The following is a 22,699-nucleotide window of genomic DNA, read 5'->3' as shown; positions in this document are numbered from 1 at the left end:
AAACCCTGGAGACACTGCACTTTAATTAAAGTTGCCACTCGCTCACAGATGGCAAAGCTCAGTGCTGGTCAGGAGAGCAAAGGGAATGGTTGGGAGTGAGCAGGTCAGGGATACCCAAAGCAACAGGGAACACCACTGTACCACTGCAAATCCTTGCTGTAGCCTAGGGCTGCCACTCCAAGCAACCCTCAGAGAAGGATATAGCAGAACAAGAAAATATTCAGAGAAGGGGGACAACAATGGGAGGTCTGGAGCAGCTTCAACCTAAACAAACAAGTGCTCTTAGATTAGAAGGGGAGATGGACAAGATGACAGACATAAAACCATTAACAGTATTATAGGGAAAGCAAATAGGAAACCGTGTCTCGGAATAAATGAACTAGGTGGTATAAAATGAAGTTTATCAGACAGCTTGCTTAAAAACAAGAGGAAAGTGAGGTACTTTTTCCATACAACAATTCATTGCAGAACCCATTGTCACAGGATGTTGTGAAGGCAAAAGTTTAAAACAGTTTAACACATGATTAGATGTATTCATAAACAAAAGTCTGTCAAGGACTGTTAAACAAAGGTGCAGACATGACTTTCTTGCTCCAAGTCCTTGGACTGCAGCCTGCCAAAATGGAGGAATCATTGGCTTCACAAACATTTTTCCCCTAACCATTACTACTGGCCATTATTGGAGGTAGGATGCTGGGGTAAACCAGATCTCTGGCCATAAATATCGGGGCAAAATCCCATGTTACACACCCAGGAATCTTCAGCAAGATGTGCAGTGCAGGGAAGCCTCATCTTTTGATGTTTACCTCCTAAAGCATTACCTCTTCCACTCTCTTCTTGAGGGTTCCTCCCAGGCTGTGCAGGAACATCCATAAGCAGCACCTGCTGAAGCCACAAGACAGACAAAGATCTGCTTCCTATTGAGAGCTGCACTTGATTAAGCATGTTGCTGTTAGATGAACACAGCTGCACTACATGTTTCTAGACTGAGTTAGCTGTTGCCAACCTGTAATTTTGCCTACCTTAAACAATTAGATTTACCTACTTCTGTTGTGTCCTGGTACTAAAAACCTCACGAGAGCTGAGTTACAGAAGAGCTCCTTTCCCCCACTTTAGGTGGCTGAGCTCAATTACAGTGCTGTGTTAGTGATTATGAAAGTCGCTTAGAGAAGTTGCACAGTTTCTGAAAGGCAGTAGTAGAAGGGGATGAGGAAGATGAAGGAGGAAGAAGAAAGAGGCCACTCTACTTCTGCAGGGAGTCAGAAGCTGATTGTCAAGGGAAGGCACTACAGGCATCATTAAAGGTTGTTCTGCCTTCATATCCCTTGCCACTCACACAGCTCTCCTCCCAAGAACCTCCTAAAATGTCTGGCAGGCAAACTACGAACCTGGGAGATGTCAACAAAACAGCCTCTTGAGGAGATTTATGAGGCACTAACAGATTTATGCAGCCACTCATAAGGTGAGATATATGCCCACTTGCACAGCCTTACCACCACATTATAAATACAATTATATTTTGTGCCTAGCACCTAACCTGTTGGATTTCTCACCTGTTGTTAAAAACATGCTTAAAGTGCCTTAAAAAAAATACATAAACTTTGGTTCCCTTTCAGAAGTACTAAGTGAGCTTCCAACGAGATGTGGCTTTGCATGTCTCAGTATCACCCATTTTTAGCTCACGTACCTAGAAAATATTGAGAGCTTAGGTATGTTATTTCTCTTAGGAGAAAGCTGAAACCCAGAGAAAAATCGTTCCCCTAGGAAACAGGAATCAGCCATGTAGAAACTTCCAACTTGAAATCTCTTTCCAGAGAGCAGCCTGCTCAACAAGATCTCTCTTGCCTCACGCACTCTCTCTCTCTGCTTGCACACACCACTTCATGCGCTTTTCTAATATGTTTCACACACTGGCACACACAGTTTCACAAAAAAAAAAAAAAAAAAAAAAAGACAGCCCAAAACAACCAATAAACCAATCTGTTCTAACACTGTATTAGGCTCGGCTGCCATTTCAGCTGCCCTGTAACTGCTGCCACAGGTGGTGGCTTTCCTGTTCTGCACAAATCACTCAAAGCCACCAAGGCTGAAGGAGATCACCTTCATCCACTGTCCAGGCTCTCAGATGTACAGTGCTGACCACACGAACCTCCACATAAAACCATAATTGGTTCCTACCTGCTCCTATGATAGACTTACAATGGAACAGTTGTCCACATTTTCCTTCCTGTGCTGAAGATAACACTAACAATAGCTCTTACATCTGAGCAGCTTGTTAAACAACAAAGCTCAGTCACTGACGTGCCTTATGCTGTTGTGTGAAGAGGTCAACTCTTCCTTGAGATATCAGCACCACTTGTCAGATGGCAGTAAGTCTGTTAGTGCTTACTTTATCATGTTCTTGGGCTTACTTGTGACTACCTCACAAATTTCAATACTGGCACTAAGATGACTGATTCAGTGACTTGCCTCTACTTCTCCACTGTGATTTCATAACAGTGCCATATATCTCACCAAAGCGCAACTCCATTCAGAGCATCAACTTCATGTAACTGCTGCCCTGCCTCTTGTGATACAGCTGTGCTCCCACAACACTCTGCCTTATCTACAATTTCAGCAAAACCAAAGAAGCATTTAGACTACAGCTCTAGTCTAGTTCTTGGTAGCTCATTTCTCTTTGCATGCCTCTGAGCTCCCACCTTTTCTTAAATAAAAGCACCGTTGCTTTGTTTTCAACTAGATAGGAGAACATCTCCGTGAATGTTTCACTTTTACTACTCTGTAACTTACCAGTGCTAGGTACAGATCAGAATATATGACTCCAGATCATTTAACAGCACATAATTTATTATCGTGGGACCACTTTCAGACAACCAGTCCAACTGGACAGATATTGGCCATTAGAAGTCCTGACCTGTACTTTCCTATAAACACACAGAATCACGATGATTCAGTCACGGGATACATCACCAGGCACTTTTATGGCACGTATAACAGATTTAGGAAAAACAGACCTCATTAGTATGGTCAACTGTTTAGTCCAAATAGAAGATATTTGAAAACTATCTTACAAAAGGAAGAGGAGGCCAGTTTTTTACCCTCTCAGGCCAGAGGTCAGTATGACCTTGTTCCATGCTCTTCTGCTTTCAACACTAACTCCTCTCCTTTTGTACTAAACATATAGTCAAAAAATCAACCTTAACAACTTCCTCTGTATTACAGACCCTTTGAAGTTAATTTTAAGATGTATTTGTCCGTCCTGGGTTTTTTCAGCCCCTGAAATTCCTTTCATGTTTCCAATTTCAGCAGCTTACGATCCTGGTATTTTTCAAACAAACCCTATAAAGGAATGGAAACAATGCTGCACCAAGCTTCAGAGCTTTCTGCAAGACCTCCTCACCAGCAGGAAACTTTGCCATAATAATTCACAGTTTGCCCCATATTGGACATATTCTTGACAAGTTGTTTTTAATGTACCACTGCCTGGAAGGGGTATTCTGGGGATACTGCACCCCTGCCCCAATTTGTTTCTATATACAGCCTCTAGACTTTGCTCCTCTAAACTGCTAGGTGGTCCAGACATCTTATCTACAAGGTGTCCCTACAATCACCAAGCCTCTTCTGTATTCAGGTTCAATTTCCAAGCCGAACTGCTGTAGTAAGGAATGTTTTCCAGGGAAATTTGCTAAACCCTTTTGGTAACAGTAAAAAAAACATTCACCGTCAAAAGAAGATGTGATTTTTAATACGCTTCTTCGTGTTGTTTGGGAATCAGAGTCAAGGAGTCACACAATGAAGCCAACCACCAGCAGAGCTTGAACTGCTCAGCACAAGCCTCTGCGTTCAGTCTCACAAGACTATTGTTAAGGAAAAAAAAAATAAAATAAATCTTTATGAGACTATTGTCTCACCTAAACAAAAGGGTATTTAACTGCTCCCTCATTTAACCCAAATGGAAAGCTATTGTCATTCCAGTTGTCTTTGGGAGGGTCTGTGACTACCCATAAATCAAAGATGAATATTCTGGGAATCACTGCCACCAAGTATGACTATCCCTTCCAGATCCAACTGCCGAAAGAGGAAGTGCTTAAGTTTTGATATAGTTAAAGGAGGTCAACAGACATATGTATGCAAAGCAGCCAATTTCTGGTATTAAGTAGTATCAAAGCAAAAAACTAAAAAAGTCTTAATAATGTAAAGTTAAAGCTTGGATGTAACCACAAGCGGACCAGCCAGGTGAAGGGAGGAGAAGGGCGGCATGAAAAAACACTGCAAAGCTCCATCACATCAACAAGAACGCTTCTTTATCCTGCAACTTCACTAAGACCTGAAGGCAAAACAGTCTTGGACTACAAACAAAAATGAAGCCTGAAGACTGGACTGAGCTCCTAACCACTCTGAAAAGGAAAGTTCAAGTATAGCTCTTTTCAGTTTCTTTAAGCATGTATGAGATTGACTGATTTTGAGTTTGTTTTCACCCTAGCCTCTGCTGAAGAAGTCCCTCTAACATTACAGGGTAATGTAGCTCCAGACTCCAGGCACCCTTTGATCAGCATCAGAAGAAGTCTCCCTAGTCTCTGCAAAGGAAAATAGAGCTCAGTAGCACAAAGCGATCTGCTGTTGCTTATGTAAATGACATTTTGCTGTAACAGGTTTTTAAATAAACTGTCTGCTCCCTTCCTCAAAAAGTTGAGATTATCACAGCAAGAAGACAAGTAGAAAATAAACATGCCCACAACAGTATAGAGTTTCCAGGAATTGTGCTTGGGAGGATCTGCTTATAGGTTATTTCATTCTCCCCCCAACAAGTGATGGCAGGAAATTCAAGTTCACATGCGTAGGGGACAGAAATCTCATCTGAGTACGCTACCAGCCATGCACAAAGCAGTATGCGGGGGAAAATGAGGTGAAAATCTTTTAAATACAGACAAGCACATCGAAAGTACATCTGAGACTCATACATCTCGTAATTATTGCCCTTTCCAACTTCCTGGACTACGACTAGTAACTGTAGTATCACTGGCCTTGTTTGGAAAGAACTGGTTCTTTTTCTGCAGTAGAGCACAAGTAATGGCAAAACCCCACATCTTTCTATGCATCTGTCCTTCAACATTTAAGAAAGAAGTTGTTATGTCGTAGTCTGCACCTTGACAGTGTTGCTTTTGACTCGCCTCTGTGGCTGAATACATGCTCTACTAGCACATGAAATCTGGTTAAAAGTTTAAAAATATAAGACAGCAGAAGACTATTTTTGAAGTATTTTTAGATAAATTTTATGGTCCAAATGAAAGAAAGATAAAACAGATGGCTTAAGTCATTATGGGAAAGTAAACACATTAGTAAGCACAAAACCTTACATTAAAATTGCTTTTGTCATTTTCCTCTAGAAGTTCATTTCGATGAGTTGATACCTCTCAGACTCATTTGCAATTAAATGTAGTCTTTACATTTACTTTGGTACCTCTTTTTCCATAACCAGAAGGTTACACAATAATTACACACTTTTTTAAGTGTTATATAGTCTGTTCTATATTTATTGTTTTAACACCTTTTGTCTTAGAAATTAGCAATGGATTTGTTTCCTTATACTGAGATGCCAATTTTACTATGGCTTTCAATGCACTACATTTGGAAGGAAGTAAACTTAAAACACTAAGATGTCTTAAAAGTCACCCAAAAAATGCATCAGAAAATGAAAAAAAAAAAAAAAAACAACCAAAACTTTACCACAGACAAGACTGCTATTTTAAATTGAGCAATTTATTATACAATGAGGAGTAAGAGATTTGGTGACCATAATTAATTCTTCGATTCAGTAATAGTCAATCTTACTGAAATATCAAGAAATTCTATTAGGTATCTAAAAAACACTAAGCCTGTGAGATACCTAATTTGCACGATGTCTTCAGTTAGATACATGGAGTTCTTTGTCTGCTTCCAGCTTTAATCCACACAATCCTAATTTTCTGCCATCTGATTATTTTGTTCATAGATTAAAAGAGACAAAGGAAGAAGAAAAAGCTTTCCTACTTTGTGAGCTCCCAGATGAGTTCTCAGTCCTGAATTTATTCAAAAAGAAAACATTCTGCCTGCTTCTGTTAGCTAAATTGAAAGCAAATACATAACGCAAAAGCTTTTCTGCGTCTCAAAAAATGAGAAGTACTTAAACTTGGGAAAGTGTAAAAAGCAGAACTTTGTTCAGTGTAAAGACACTAAAATAGAGATCTAAAAAATTAAAGGGTAACTCCCCTTCAGTTGCCTTATAGATTTTAAATTACTGTATACAATGTTTACAATAAATGACAATACAAAAGGCACATCGTTTGACCTACTTAATTTGAGAAGTCACTGACACCAAGTGTTTTATTTAAGTGAAACTCGCAGGTACCGTTACAGCATTCACAGAAGTAGGTATTGTGCTTCAAATTTAATTTGCCAGTTTCATTCTGAACAGGAAGTTATGTTTTACATTTATTATTTTTATCCATCCTGGTGTCAACCTGCTTATCATCCACAGGTTTGCTACTTCACAAGCTCTGTATTAAACACTGCAGCCATCTCACATAACAAATTTTAAGTTAACATTTCTAAGTTGTTGCTTCCACACTGGAAACGATTTTACTCAAAATCACTTCAGGGGAGGTATGAGCCACCCCTGGAAGGTGTGCAAGCACACAGCAACTCACATGTAGAATAAAATGTTGACACCAGAAAGGATTTGAAGTCCTAACTATGCAAAAATAAACTCTAATTACAAACTGGTCTATCTTCTAGTCTTGCAATAATTTTGATAAACTCTACTTGCTGTTACAGATTACAGAAATAGAACTCATTCTGCTCAGTAACTGTACCACGATATTCAAAAGCTACCAACAAACCTAGTATTTGCAGCAAGGGACAACAGGGGAAGAAATTAAAAAAGTAAAGAAAAAGGCCACATACAACACTATATACTGGTGTCTAGCAAGCCCTAATTCTCCCCTTCTGCCAGTAAGATCTCCCCAGATCACCTCTGGCATGCTTGGGAAAACCGGATTATTCTCAGCCTGTGCAATGCAGCAAGGTCAGCAGGAGCATCCCATGGACAACAGATACGCTATTCCTACCCTCCACTTATCAGCTGTGTTCAAGGCCAAACCCTGCAGTTTCACCATTCACATTATCTCCTGGGTTTGCTCTGATGGGTTTCATCCCCATTTACCAAGTCTACACAGTTTTGCCTGTACTGTTGCCTCAGAAAGTTCAGCCTCTAAGCGAGTTACACTTATTTGTTCACCAAGTCAAGTTTAAATAAAAGTGCTAGAAAAACTACTGAGGCTGTTACTAAATAAAGCCATGAACCTGACATTTTCACCCTTCTTGCCACAAAGTGTGAGTCTTGCAACTACTAGGACTAGTTAGTAGTCAGTTAGGGAATACTAACTACGTGTACAATTCAGGAGGCTTATGGCTTGTTTCTTACCTGTCTGAAGTGCTTAAGATGGGGAAATGGATCAACAACAACTACCTATAAAGTTGTTAGATCTTCTAAATCAAGGAAAGAAATGGGATTATTTTTTTTAATAGAAGGCAATGTAAGGAAAAAAAAATATGGGTATGATTATTCAATCCTTTTAAAGTCTTTTCCCCCCAGTTAGTAAATTCTAAGCATGAAGAACCAACAGAACAGCCAAATGCAATATTGCTTTAAGGGAAATAAATGGTATGTTACCACAGCCCTCAGCTTGCAAAGTGACTCTGACTTTTTGCATGTTCTGCAAAAATAAGATATCCTTTAGGCAGATCTCTTAATGGATTAATTCAGTGAGGAGCCTTCAAAGTCTCATTCATATAATAAAAAAAAAAATAAAATTAGTGGCTGTCTCAGTCAGTAAGGAATATGTACTGCCAGGCAATAGAGAACCTGCTAATGGATGTAAGTCATAGTGGCACCTTACTGAATTCCTGTAGCAAAGTCAAGCTTGCTTGAAGGGTCTCAGAATGTCCAGAAGTATATAAATGAACTCTTTAATAAAGACAGTTTTTAAAAACTAGGGTGACGTTGTAAAGCTTTCATAGTCTAACATGCTTCTAACATCTTAAGGAACAGAATTCATGCTCCACTATCATTTTTGGTATTTCGTTCTCTAAGATACCCAAGAAATTCCAAGATACACTTCTGCTGTCATCCTTCAGCTCAAAAACCAGACATACTAACCAAAACAGGTCATCGTGCCTTACTAATACAGATAAAATGACTAAGTATATGGTCACAAAAGGGAACCTTGAGGTTATTAATCATGAACTGCTTTAGCTCAGCATAAAAATAATGAGTAACTACATTTCAAGAAAACAAATGTATAGAGTATTTTACATAACACAGAAGATAGCAGTTAGAGAAGAATTATTAAAATTCAGAAGCAGAGACACTGACAGGTCTACTGGTACACTAACTAGTTTACACATGATCTTTCTGGAAAGCCAACTGCCAAGAAGACAAACCACTGCCCAGCCAGTCCTCCTGAAAGGCTCTGTCCCGCAGGTAACTCTCTGTACTAGTTCTGGGCTCCCCGGTTCAAGAAGGACAGGGAACTGCTGGAGAAGGTGCAGCAAAGGGCTACCAAGATGATTAGGGGACTGGAACACCTCTCTCATGAGGAAAGGCTGAGGGATTTGGGTCTCTTCAGTCTGGAAAAAAGACAGCCGAGGGGGGACCTTATCAACACTTATAAATACGTAAAGGGTGGGTGTCAGGAGGATGGAGCCAGGCTCTTTTCAGTGGTGCCTGGGGACAGGACAAGGGGCAACGGACACAAACTTGAGCATAGGAAGTTCCACCTAAACATGAGGAGGAACTTCTTTACTTTGAGGGTGGCAGAGCACTGGAACAGGCTGCCCAGAGAGGCGGTGGAGTCTCCATCTCTAGAGACATTCAAAACCCGCCTGGACACGTTCCTGTGCAACCTGCTCTAGGTGACCCTGCTCTGGCAGGGGGGTTGGACTAGATGATCTCCAGAGGTCCCTTCCAACCCTAACTTTCTGTGATTCTGTGTGACCTGGAGCAGAACAAAAGCTTCCCAGGGAACTGAGGAGACTGCCACAGCAGAGCAGAAAAGGAACAAACTGTTCACAAGATAATAAAGTGTAGGGGCATGTAAGGGATGTGGTCTGCAAGTTGAGTGGGAAGTTTAAAGATTTAGGAAGAATTAGAGCAGTTTCACACAGGCCAGTTTACCAGCAGGAAAAAGCCCCAACAATAAGATTGTAAACTATGGAGTAGATTATTTTTTTTTTCTTTTAATGGAAGCAGTGGTATTTAAGACATCTGAAAGAAGCCTGAACAAAAACATCAGTCCTTATAGGGAGCACCCTTGAATCAGATTATGGATACATAAAAGACAATTTAGGCCCATTGCCAAGATTCCTACAAACACTGGCTCAAGTCTGTAGTTACCCAAAACTTGTCCTTCAGTCAATCGCTGAAAATACAGCTCTGCAGGCAATGGAAACAGAAATCTCATCCTACAATCACTGAGCAAAAACTGAAGCAGGTAGTATCAGGGGTAATTATCAGACAGAATATAAGGTCCTGTCCATTACAGAGTAAAAGATACAGGTTTACTGTTCAAGGTGCTTAATCTGTTAAGTGACAGAAAAAGATGTTGACTTGTAAAACCATGGGGGGGGGGGAGAAAAAATTAGATGGATTTCTCTTAGTGGAAAAAATTACTGAATTAAATAAATCAGTGACATTAATAGCCAGAGTCTCTTAATAGTTGATATCTGTCTCACAATCAGTGTATGTTTATTATTCTGTGTTAATAATATGGTACAGAACAAAGTGTATGTAGAACTTCTGTGACAAAGCACGGAATTTAAAATAATTTTAAATTTGAATCTTGTGATCATAAAGAAAATCTTCATCTGACTGTATTTTGCCACAGGGGAGAGGAAAAAAGCCTCTAACAAATCCAGTCAAGATAACTGTCCAATACTGGGCTTGCCATTTGCTGTCCTTCTAAATCATACCAATCATATACAAGGTCTGTTGCAGCATTTAAAGGCTTCATGCCAAAAAAAATTTAGTTTTATTGGGCCATCAAAACCTCAGATGAGCCTCCAAAGATTTGCATTCCTTCCTTACTGCTAAGAAAGCTGTAGGACTAATGGAAAAAGAATATTACTCAAAACTCACATACTTACACTTTTGACGAATATGTAAATGAACTGCTAACAAGTTCCAGGAGTCTATACCAGTTTTGGCTATAAGCTTACTGAAACTTTACAAAACATAGGGTAAAAGGAGGGAAGGACACACTGTTTATCAATAGAAGAGAAAAATACAAATATTATGGATAAATATTATAGAATACTGTCACAGATAGTAACTGCATTAAGAAAAAAAGGGGTTGGGAAACAAAAACATGCATAGAATTCAAGAATGAAAAACAAGTAAATATTGTACAAATATTGGAGAACACCAAATAATTCTTACTATCTGAAAACCTGATAAAAGTAGCATCAGTAACATCCCACCTTCATTGAAGGAATGATTCAGATTGCAGTCTCTTCACCTTTTATTTCAAGAAGAAAAGCCCTATATTCATTAACTTCTAGTGATTAAATGTATTTCCCAAATCTCAGCCTTGCAACAGCATTGTTGGGTTTATTTTTTTCTCTCAACTGTTGTTAAACTAAGTCAAGAGGAATGGTTCTTCCCAGGACTGCCAACAGCAGCAAAACATGATGTGCAGAAATAGAATCACAGAATCTCAATTCACATCATGTTTTTCTTTCACCCTGAAAGAAATTCAGCCTTATTAGTGAATCATAAAAAAAAAAAAATATACTGCTAAAACACTTAAGAGTATATGCATATGGGAATTCAAGGAGGGGAAATAAAGGGTAGACAAAAGAAACAGGCACAAAGAAATGGGTTACTGTTCTTCCCTCTAACAAAAACTAATTGCATATTGGGTATGGATAATCCCCTGCGACGTTCCATGCGTTCAAAGGTTAAGACTTTTGCTTTTCATCTGTCCCCATCAAATTTTACTCCCTGAAGAAAACAGCCTGGAACTCCCCCATGGTGCGCATAGTCTCAAACCTGGGGATTAAGGACTCTAGCTCTGCACAGCGTAATACTGCATCAGGCACCACAGCACAGCCCTCAAAGATGAGCACTGTAACGCAGCACACTTAAGTACAAACAATGAGCCAAGAGCTTCTAAGAGGCTATTCTGTCTATTCCAAATTACCAGGAACATGGTATTAACACAATTGTATTCACTGCATTAACATTCTAAGGACTTATTTCACCTTTGTCGCTGTGTGATTTAATTTAAAAGCAGAGCTCCTCTCTCTCGATGCTTTAAAAGCATTGATGGGGGACAAGTCTGGTCCCACTGGAAGCACCCACCCAGGAGGGAAGCCCTGTGTCCCATGCCCAGTTACAGAGGAACCACTCCAGCTGCTGCACCAGGTATTAAAAATGTTTCTTTCCGAAATGCAGAACTACATATCCATAAGGTAGGAGTCCTCAAAACAAGCACCGGGATTGTTGGTATTCCTCCCTGCAGTCCTCCGCAGCATGAGGAATTTGATTAAACTTCCTCAACAGGAGAGCACTAAATAAACACTGTAAATTAAACAAAACTATGCTGATGATCTAGTTGCAATTACTTCCAATTGATTTGAGTCTTTATTGTCCCCTCAAGCTTTAAACTTCATAGATAAAAAAGGATCAGGCCTTACTGGAGGAATACCAAAGGAGTTATGAAACTTTCCTTAAATGCATTCAAACCAAACTAGCTCGTCCTCCTGACGAGATTCCAATTTAGCCTGGAAGTCTAAGGAAAAAATAGCCCGTTCCAGGATTTGTCATAAACAAGCAAGTTAATGCTTAGAATAAATTCAATCATTGGTTAATAAACACACATACAAACTATAAATTGCTGCAGTGTATTTTATTTCACTCAAGTCAGACACTGCCAAAAGACTTTCTGAAACTTTTACCCAGCTGATACTGTACAATCCAGCTCTCAGGCGTTTCAGCCTTTTCCAAGTTGAGCCAAACTGTCACTTGATTGCAACAGGAAACATATGCACATGAGCCTAGTGGGGTTGCTTACTGCAATTCAAATATTCTATGGGAAAACAAAAGCAGATATTCTTATTCCACTCCTGGGAACTCCTCTGCAGAAAATTCATGGAGTTACTTGCAGATTTTCAAAGATCCTCTTAGGTCCTTTTATATATTATCAGATTGGTTTTATAATTAACATTCAGATATTAATTTCATTAGGCTCAATCTACTTGCAAGGGCCAGACCTATTATTCGGATTAATTTTCTCTTACATGTCTCCAAATCACATTTTCCTTGCCAAGCTGGAACCGTTCTCAGATCACCGTTCTCTCAAATTCATTCTGCTCCAAGGTTAGCCCAGGCTGCCGCAGATACAAGGCTTTAAAACTTCCAGAAGCATTTTACATTTACACAGCTACCATTTCCCCTTCACGGCACACAGCCAAGCTTCAGTTCCAATCTTAGGGTGCTTTTAAAGAACTTTCTTTAGGTTGGAGGGGGCATTTTGTTTTGACAAAGCAGGCCGAAAAGTAGAACATAGACTGTTCCTCAGGATTTTTTCTATTGAATTATGTTTACACTAAAATGGAAGTTCTTTGAGCTTTCTTGAAGGACAGACCTCAACTAATCCTGCAGCTATAAATATCCTCATAGCACACTGATTTTTCAGAGAAGCTGAATCCAGAGATGAAGGAGTATACCTAGCGCGCTCTGTTACTTTCTTTACATGACACTGGGAGGGAAAAATGTAGTTCTGTTACTTAGATCCATCTATTGAGGTACACACTAGAACAGCTTACCATCTCTACGGCTAACTACTTCTGCTTTAATTAGGTTATTCTTTGTGTATTAGGTCTTTTCATCACATCACCTACTTTCCACTAAGTATTTTAATTAATAACACAAAATATGCATTTTCAACCATTACTCTCACTTTTAAGGAAAAGAAATTTGAAGGAAAATTTGGCAGTTGTATCTACCGCCTAAAGAAATTTTACCAACAGATCTAAGGGAGTCAAAGCAATCCTAGCAAATACTCGATTAAGAAGAATACTGTGTTCAGTTTTAATGCTTTCACATATATGTCTGAATTGTCTTGAATATATAGAATGTTGTGGGGGTTTTGTTGTTTTGTTTGTTTGTTTTTAAATCAGAGAAATACGAAATGTCTACAGTGTGTTTCCAGAAAAAGAAAATGCCTCTGAAACCCATCTTCTCATCCTATGTACAAACACATACATACACACTACTCCATCACAATGGTGAGCTAATTTTTCGGTCATACGCTTGTAGCATGCCGCTATTAGTCCCCAGCTCTCCTCTGTCATGTACTTTCTCTTCATTCAGGAGGACAGGAATGGCTTTGCCTGTGTTGGGTTTTCTCAAGCAGAGAGCTACCATCAAGTGTCATTTGCTCATCCATTGCTTCAAATGATCCTTGAAGCATTATTACAACTAGAAACTGCTCCAACCGATTTCTCTGGTGCCTTAGTGTGCAGTCACTGCACACAAAATTACAGGAGAAATGCTCATGTTCAAGGTATTGCCCGATTGATAATTTCTTAGTTCAGAATCTGAAACAGTCCTTGATTTGCACTTAAAAAGCTGGACAACTGGAGGTAAACTTCATGCAGGTATCCTGCCCTTGCACCGTCGTTTCGTACTTCATTGGATAAAAACGCACTACTTCACAGCTGTGGGAAGCATTTCCAGATAACTGTGGGAAATTGCAGTTGGAATCAACGTGGCCACGGTTTTTGATAAAGATTTCACTTTCTGGATAGGCTTCATTAGTGCTAGGCTTATTTCCTCCCCACTAAGAACCACTATGTAAACGTGCTCACGCCTGGTGACCAACACAGCTAATTAAAATTGGTTTCTACCCAACTGATACTCCTCCCTCAGCCCCTGCACAAGGGAAAGCCAGCTGTTGCATGGCTCGCTCCACTACACGCCTCCTGTCCTGCCAGCCTTCCCAACCCCTCTCTCAACACTGGCCTACTTACTCACTGCTAATTAGATGGCGTGAGGCTGCCGTCGCTCTGAGCGGTACCTATGTGACTGCCCAGCCAACACAGGTGCCAGCCAGGCAGCTGACAGGCAATGCAGACAACCTCCAGCAACAGCTGCAGTGATTTGCGTCTCTCCTCCATCTAGCCCTTTTTTTTTTTCCACTAAGCTTCATTGTTTGTCTGATATGGTTGAAGTTGCCCAACAGTTTACAGATGTATAGAAAGAGAACAGTCAGAAACAAAGAGACAACATTACCATTCAGACCTTAATTGTAAATAATATGAAAAAAAAAATTGAGATGGAAAAACCAGACCCATAAAATTACCAATGGCGACTTCTCTCCTACACATCTATTTAGAAATTCTTCTCTTACAAGTTCACTTCCAGCTCACTTGTTTTAGGCAAACGGATCCTATATCCTTGGAATTGTGCCGTTTGTGACTTATCTCAAAATTCAAATATTAGTAAACCCAGAACTGCGAGCAAGCACTTAATTAGAATGCCTTTTAAAAACTTTTTTATATTCAAATGGCAGAGTCACTTGCCCTTCTCTCCACTGCAATACTATCACACCATCTGCTTTGTCTTTGTTTTACTTATGTATTTGCCATTGAGGCACTTTGAGGATATTTTCTGCTAGCTTCAGGTTCGATATTTATAGACTGTACATTCTAGGTATCTTCTCCTTTTTGCTTATTCTGTATTCCTTTTCATTGTTTCTACTATTTTATTTTTCATAGTACTGAAAATTATGCTCAACATTTCAAAGGACACAGGGGGAAAAAAATGGCGCTCTGTACCAAAACATTAAAAAATTTTATTTTCCACGTTATACCAGTTAATTCAGCCAAGCCATAAAAAAATGGCTAACGAACAACACAGGCTACAACAGCACAATCATACAGTTGATCTTCCTACATGCACATAATGATGCCTCTGTTTAAAAAGCAACAAAACTATTGAATGTTTAGTATGTTAGAGGCAAACATTAATGGTTTCAGGTCTTACAAACACAAAGCTAAATGCAGATTTTCAGGAGGAGTTTTCAAAAAGATAAAAGATAGGAGCTGAGGTCTTCAAATAAAAGACTGAAAATTACCTCCAAGAAGTCTAATCTTACAGGTTCACACACAAAAAGTTTAATTCCTATAATGTACTGAAATTACTTAGTACATAAAGTTGTACAAATTCCTAATTCTCCAAAAGGTACATCAACTGAATCCCCCCTTCCTCATTCTCCCTTTAATATTCTTCATATTGTTAAGGGCCTGAACACTACCCTCTTCCTAGAAAATAAGAAACTCCTGAGAAAAAACACAACAACTTCTGAAGATTCTTACTTTTACAAGAGCTTTACCTTCCTTTTAAGCGTTCATGTTTGAGAAAATAACCTCAGGCGGGACAAACTAAACAAATCATACTTTTTCTTAATCTGAAAAAGACTATTTTATACTACTATTATACACCACAGCAAGAGCTGGCCAGAGCCTTCTCAGTTGTAATCACTGGTATTGCAATCATAAGACTGGAGACGATTAACAAAATAAAGACAAATCAAATTCATTTCACTTCGATGGTACACCATAAGCAGCAGCAAACTCCAAGATAATTCAAGAAATGAGAGATGAATAGAAGGACAGAAAAAAAAACCTCAGCCCCCGAAAGGCACCACATTCTCCCTTCCCATAATTGTAGGAAGACCAGGGTGGCCAGGGAAATGCTCCAAGTCCATCTGAAACCTGCTGTGTTCCCAGAGCCTTGGAACGATGGGAAGCCCCGGTCCAACCAAATAGCAATATCACCACATCCTTTTTTTCTCCTCTTAAAAGAGGTTTCTTTTTAAGATTTATTTTCACTTATTTACTAATGCAAGGGAAAACACCTCCTATAGAAGTAATATGAAAGTCCGCTCGGCATTCCTGCCTCTCTTGATACTGTTTTAAACCCACCTTGTAATGGTAAAAGGCAACTGCCAAACACATACTTGCCATTTCATATAATTTAATAGTAACCTTCCCCTCCCCTGAACTTTCAGGCCAAAATCAATGCCATACAAACCTGCTGAACAGGAAGCCTAATTATTCTAACATGTGCAGCTGAAGCGATAGGGAGTTTCACAGTAAAACTGATAAGGAGAGACATAAAAGACTAATGAGCAGCCTACCAGTGCTCCATTGCTGGGCTAGCAAAGGTCCCTGCGGAACACCTTTGGTATTGTTCAGTGGGGAGACAGAGGCTGGGACATGTCCAAAAATAACATTCAGGGATGGAAGAAATGAACACTCAATGTCTGCAGCTCAAATGTCTCATCCAGGCACAGAAAAAAAATCAAATATTTGAGAGCGCATAACCAACAGAAAAATACAGGATGCAGAGCAGAAAGAGCCAATTAAATGTACACAGGTTACTGAGCAGCTAGACCCTTTGTGCCGCACTTGCTATTTGAATAAATTGACAAATGTCATCTTGACCTGTGCCTGTGGTGCAGGTGACTGAAAATAAGGGTCCTTGATTAAGGAGACGCAGTCATCCATATTATTAGTGACCAGCAATCAAACCACTGGTCCTGCAATAATCAGGAGTGAAAGACGCTTAAAGGCCGACCACGGCCAGCAGAAGCAGCAGCCCTGGACCAGAGAAAGCAGCAGCCAACAATATCAACTCTTGCCAATTACTGCTAGGTTTTTCAGTTTATCAGTAAGCCATCTTCTGACCTACAAAAATGCATGCTCTTCCCTAGCAATGTTTGTACAAAGACAGTCCAGGTACCCGAGCAGCTTGTCCCAGAGGCAGTAATTCTATTTCCTCTATGTATACTGAGCGTATTACCTGCACTCAGAGTTGTTTCAAGCAAGGATGGCTTGCTACTAATGTCTCTGTTCAGGAAGTCACAGCTTTTCCTCAAAGTCGTCCACACGATACACTTCCAGCTGCAGAAATTCTGTAATACCTTGTGCATTATAAGAATAGATGCTCTGGGGAGACCTGTAACTTGGGGGAGGAGGGAAAGTTCCCCTTTGGTTGCACAACTTATGCCTTTCGGTCGTTAACATACCCAATGAGCGAAAGAGCTTGAAAGGGCAATTTAAAGAGCCTTACAAGACAGTAGAATCACACGTCAAATTGCAGTGTACTGATCTCTTAACGTACTTTCATTATGGCAAATCCAGTCATCCTGCAAGGTTCAAATCGTTACTTTGGCCACCCAAGTCAGCGTATTTGGAAGGAAATGGGGATTGAAATAATCGTTAACATTACTACTCATTTGCAAAATCTTGTACTGTGGGACAGCATCCTCCAGCACTGATGCCAAGGTAGCAAAAAACCTGATTTTAATGGCAAGCAGCAGAGTGCTGCACAGGCAAGGCATCACCAGTAAGGGAACCAGCAACACCAGGAATCAGAGACACAGTCTCCCACCTTTCAGTGGGCTTTACCACTACACCCGATTTATAACCTGGGAAAGAAAACACAGTCCGGAAACACCATCCCTGCCTTATGCTAAAATACCAGCCAACCCCACAAGTATTTCTCATGCCTAGTAACAAACACATATTGTACAGAAATCCTCCACTGTAAGCCTCAGTATTCCAATTTCATGGCTTGAGGAAGTTCTTTCCTCTATTTTATACAGCAACACAAAACCAGATTTTACTGTACAGCCTTTACTGCACAACATTCAAGGGCACATTACAAAAATCACAGTTCCCTCTGAGATCAACAGAAAACAGAACTGTAGCACCTCCGTGAACTTCACCAACAAAGCTTCATTTTATTTGAGCGCCAACTAACAGAGCAACCATTCTTTTTTTAAGTCCTTTTTGACAATCGAACATTAAAATAATTTCCCCCATTTATATTTCCAGAATAAAAAAAAAAAAAAGATACAGTTGCATACCCTGTTTCTCAAATCCCTGCAAAGTCGTATCATATTTTCATCTCTCTTAATATTTAATCAAGTCTACTTCATTACAGACAAGGGTAAAAAGCTCATCATGCTGCAATTGATTATGAACAAGATAATGCCCACATCTGATAAAGACTGACCTAATTGCCTGATTCGCCTACAATTCTGCAGGCCAAATTTACTGACATTTTGCACAAGTTCAAAGCTGACTGAGCCTGATGACCTTTTATACCCCTGTAATTAGTCTTCTGTGCCTTTACAACCAGAAATGCAAGTGGCCCCTTTAGTCTCCCTAATTCAGCGGTCCATCTGTAAACTATAAACTTCACCATCCACTCAGCACCTACCAGTCAAAAAGTACACACCAAAAAAAACAATCCACCACAAACTGCAACCTTTCAAAGTCATGAAATTAAGTCTGGAAAGGCCCTTTTAAGATAAACATGCCAATTTCTAAAAGAAGAAACAGAAAAAGCAAGACAAGTTGGTGGACCCAAATTCAATAAACAGCATTTTTATCATGCTTTTCTAAAAAAGACAATATAAAATAAGGACATTGGCATAGACAAGCACCATGAAAAAAACAGTGGGGAAAAAAAAAAAAAACAGACCAGAAACTAAAACCAGTAAGTTTAGTCCCTATCACTAACATCACAGCACAGCATGAAAACTATAATGCAAATACATTGACTCTGCACTAGAACGTAACCAAGATCAATAATACAGAGGTTTAACTGCAGAAAATATCCACTAGAACTTAATTTGTGTTTATAATCAGGTTTTGCAACCCAATCCCACAGCTGAAAAAAATACTTCATCTTTTTAAACTTATGTTCATAATTAGGAAGTAAGTCAATTCTACTGAACTGAAGTTCTGGATCCGGATCTCCACGGCAGATCTGCGTTTCCCCAAGCGAAGCAGAGGGGAGGATGAGGTTAAAGCACTGACATGCACTTCAAATTCCAGTCTCGGGAAAGCAGGATGGACAACCATTAACAACCAGAGAAGACGTAATGTCCTTCTCTGCAGTTTTCCACCTAGCAACACCTGAGGGGACACACTCTGCCGGCGACCTGAATGTGGTTCTTTAGCCCACTGGCAGCCCTGACATTTCTCTGCCCACCAGCCAACTTCTCACTGCAAACACTGTGAAAACAATTTGGTCCCATGGACAATCTTCCCCATCTTCATGCCCTAACAGATCCCAGTTTGGGAGTCACCACACCAGTCAGGCCCTTTTCGAAATTCATGCCCAAGAGCAAGCCAAAGACTTAACGCAAAGATATTTCAAACCAGAGAAGCATTTCTTTTGCATAGCTCCATCACAAAGCATGCATAATCTAAAAAGCTGCCAAGCACTGGCAGCCTCATATTCATCAATGTCAAGAATTTTTATATTTTTTAAAAAGAGCTACTAATTTTCATCATATATGAATTTCTTAAGTGGAAGTTTGGATTTTTTCCTAAGTCAAATCAATCTAAAATCAGCAGGGAAAATTTACTGAATAGCTCTATAAATTCAGAATTCTCTATCTGAATTCTAATGCAGAAATACACCTCCTAAAGCAAGTCTTTCTCTTTTCCTTTTCAAACTGTCGCATTTAAGTGGTGCTTCCCCGCTGGTCATTTATCATCCAGAATTTTCTTTCAAAAAGTTTGGTTACAAGTAGCATGCTTTAAGGTATTGATTACAAAATGACTAATGAACTGCGTCAACCTGGGGAGGGGAAAGGGAAGATTTCCAATTTGAAGTCCAGTCATTAAATAAAAGTCAGGCTTTGGTATCACGCATTCAATCTCTTACCAACTTTCCACATTTTGAAGTCCCATATTACTGTGTGTGAAACATTCTGCCCACTTTCCTAGTTTATTTGATTTCTTCAAGAGAATACAATACAGAAGAAAAAAACCCACAATTTAATTGGCTATACACAAGATAATGCAAAAAATGAGCAGAGAAATACAGCTTTCTAAACCCTTCCTGTGATAATGACAATTGCTAACGATCCCTTCCACAGTTCCATTTGAACTTAAGTCCGTGGGGATAAAACAATTTACAGTGTGTTTGGGCCAATACTGCGATCTCTAGGCTTTCGAAAATAGCCATCATAATTCACTATATTACGTATAACCCCTCAGCTTTGCTATTTGCAAAGGAGAGAAAAGAGACTCTACCCAATCCTAGAGCAAAATCGCACCAAAGAGAAATGAAGGTCTGAACTGGCAAGCAAAAACATTAAGCGGGATCCCCAAGCCACAGAGTTGTGACCCTTTGCTCAGCACCAGACAATTCTGATTCCAGGGAAGGCCAGGGCAAAGCAGGAAGACCTGGCCTCGTTAACAGCCTGGTCCTTAACACACAGAGAGCTCACCAGCCAGCTGCACAAGCCCCAGGTAGGTACAAGCCCCAGGACGCAACATGGTGGGCACAGTAGGGACTGCTCCCGTCCTGTTGTAGCAGCCAGAACAGAGCTTCGAGACCCCAGCAGGTCAGACACGTGAGGCATAGCTAAGAGGATTTCGTACTTTCTTGGTACGCGAGACCATTTCTAAAAAGGCTCAGATCCAGCAATTAGCTAGATACCGCAATTCCTCTCATAACCGCCCATAAGAAAGGGAAGGGGATATCTCAATTCAAGAGAACTTTTGGGGCTTTTCTTAACTGGACTCCTTCAGAATTTTGTTTTTGTTGGCTTGACTCCAACATCAGCTGCTTGCTGTAAATACATATTGGAAGCAATACAAGGAGCAAGAGTCAAAGTATCTGGGAGATACAAATAACAAAGCAGCTGAGCGACACTGTTCCTTTAGAGCAATCATCTCTCTGCTCTCCAGGGACAAATCTCTTTGAAGGAAACCCTGGTAAAGAGGGCCGTGACCGAAAAAAAGTTACGCTACGCCTTTCATTTATTTCATGCCAGCAACGAAGCAAATCTAGCAACTTAAAAAAATAAAAAAAAACAACACAAAAAACAAACTCCACAGAGTTTGCATCTGCTTTGGAAAAAAGAAAAGATAAGGCCTTACTACACATCAGCTCCTGCTCTGAAAAAATAAACTTCTGCTTACTAAGAACTTTCCCCAGCGGTTCACGCCTGCTCGAGGCCGATCACACTGAAGCGCGGGACACACCGGCTTTCGGAACCGGCGAACTTCCCCGCGGGGGCCCGGCCGAGTCGATAGCCGAGGCGTCGAGGGAACCAGGCCGGAGCCACCCCGCTGCGCCCGGGGGTGCGAAGGCGGAGGGAGGGGAGGGAAGGGCCGGGCGGCGGCCGCCCTCACTGCCGGCCCGGGGGACGGCAGCGGCCGGGGACGAGCGGGGAGCCGGCGCCGACAGCCGCCGCCGCCCGGCACGGCCTCCCCGGGCCGCCCAGGGGCCGAGGCGAGGAGGGAGGCCACTGCCCTCGCACGCCTCCCCCCGGGAGCGGCACCTCCCCGCCGGCTGCCGGCCTGGGCTAAACCCTTCCTCGGGCCGTCCCTCCAACTCCGCCCGGCACCGAGCCTCCCCTCAGGGACTCCCGGGGCGTCCCACCCGCCTCCGGGGCCAGGGCCGCTTCCCAGCCCGGGGGGGAAACAAAAGGCACCCAAGTTGAGCGGCCGCCGCCGCCCGGACTGCGCCCGGCCGCGGTGGCCTTAGGAAAAGCCTGAGGGGGGAGGGAAGGCGGCCCGGGCGCCGCCAGGCGCGGTGCCTCCTCGCGGATTACCCGCGGTAATGGGATTAAGCGGGGCTGAGCGGCACCCGCGGGGTGGGTGTCCGCCGGGCAGCGCGGCTCCCGCGGCTGTCACCGCCCGGGGAAGGGGGCGGCGGCGCCGGGGGGGCGGCGCGACTCCCGGCCACCTCACGCCCCGGCCGCCGGGTGGGTGCCGCCGGCTGCCCCGCAACACCCTGGTCGCGGAGCCCGGCGGGGCGGGCCACCACCCGCTGCCGCTCCCGCCCGGCCCCCATTGTTCGCCGTGCTGCCCTTACCGTGCGCCGGGCTGGGGCTGGGCGGGCTCCCGCGGGCTCTCCTGGCTGCGGCTGGTGCAGGGGCAGTCGCGCTTGGCCGCCGGAGGTCCGAGCCATTAAAAGCTCCGCGGGGAGGAGAAGGAGAAAGCGGCGGCAGGAGCGGCGGCGGCAGGGGGAGGAGGAGGACAGCGGGGGGCTCGCAGAAGCAGGGTCGCCATGTCCGGCTTCGCAGCGGGGGCAGCCCACCGGGCCGGGCGCTGAGGAGAAAAGGGGGCGAGGGAGCGGGCTGAGCTGACAGCCCCGCTGCCGCCTGCGGACCGGGCGAGCGGGAACTGGACGCCGCTCGCCGCGCTGCCGCGGCTGCACCTCCCCTAACCCTGCCCCCTCCCGGAGGGGGAGCCGCCGGCGAGGAGGAGGCGGCCGAGAGCCCCCTCCAGCGTTCACAGGCGGCGGCTCCGGCTCGCCATGGCCGCTCGCCTCAGCCCCCGCCTCGGCGGTGCCGCCTGGCCGCAGGTAACTGGGCGGCCCGTCGGGGGAGGGAAGGAGGAGCAGCGACCACCGCCCTTGCGGTGCCGGTGGGGGCTCCAGGTACCCTCCCTCATTCCCCTCCCCCTCCTGCCGGGCAGCAGAAGGGACGGGCAGCGCCCAGGGGGCCGCGGCGTGAGGGAAGGGTTAAAGCAGAGGTGGCGGGGCCTTCCTTCCCGCCTTCGAGCTGCTGCCGCGGGGGGAGCAGAGGCCCTTGGGATCTCTGCCCCTTTCTGTGGATTT

At 42.6% G+C, this 22,699-nt stretch overlaps 1 protein-coding gene across 5 annotated transcripts in view; it reads right to left on the bottom strand.

Moving 5' to 3' along the window:
- Window positions 1–22,294, bottom strand: part of FARP1 (FERM, ARH/RhoGEF and pleckstrin domain protein 1) — a 219,635-nt gene extending 197,341 nt beyond the window's left edge. For 2 of the 5 annotated variants that reach the window (XM_063336689.1, XM_063336696.1), the window contains exon 1: window positions 21,953–22,290. The gene's annotated coding sequence lies outside the window, so the exon portion shown is untranslated. Of the gene's footprint in view, window positions 1–21,952 lie in introns of all 5 variants that reach the window. The other 3 variants (XM_063336712.1, XM_063336705.1, XM_063336673.1) reach the window with 3 other exon arrangements.
- Between the last annotated feature and the right edge of the window lie 405 nt (window positions 22,295–22,699).

This window comes from Chroicocephalus ridibundus, chromosome 1, assembly GCF_963924245.1.
Source record: "Chroicocephalus ridibundus chromosome 1, bChrRid1.1, whole genome shotgun sequence".
NCBI classification, from domain to species: domain Eukaryota; kingdom Metazoa; phylum Chordata; class Aves; order Charadriiformes; family Laridae; genus Chroicocephalus; species Chroicocephalus ridibundus.
The sequence above is the reverse complement of the archived record's forward strand: the minus strand, read 5'-3'. Positions and strand labels throughout refer to the sequence as shown.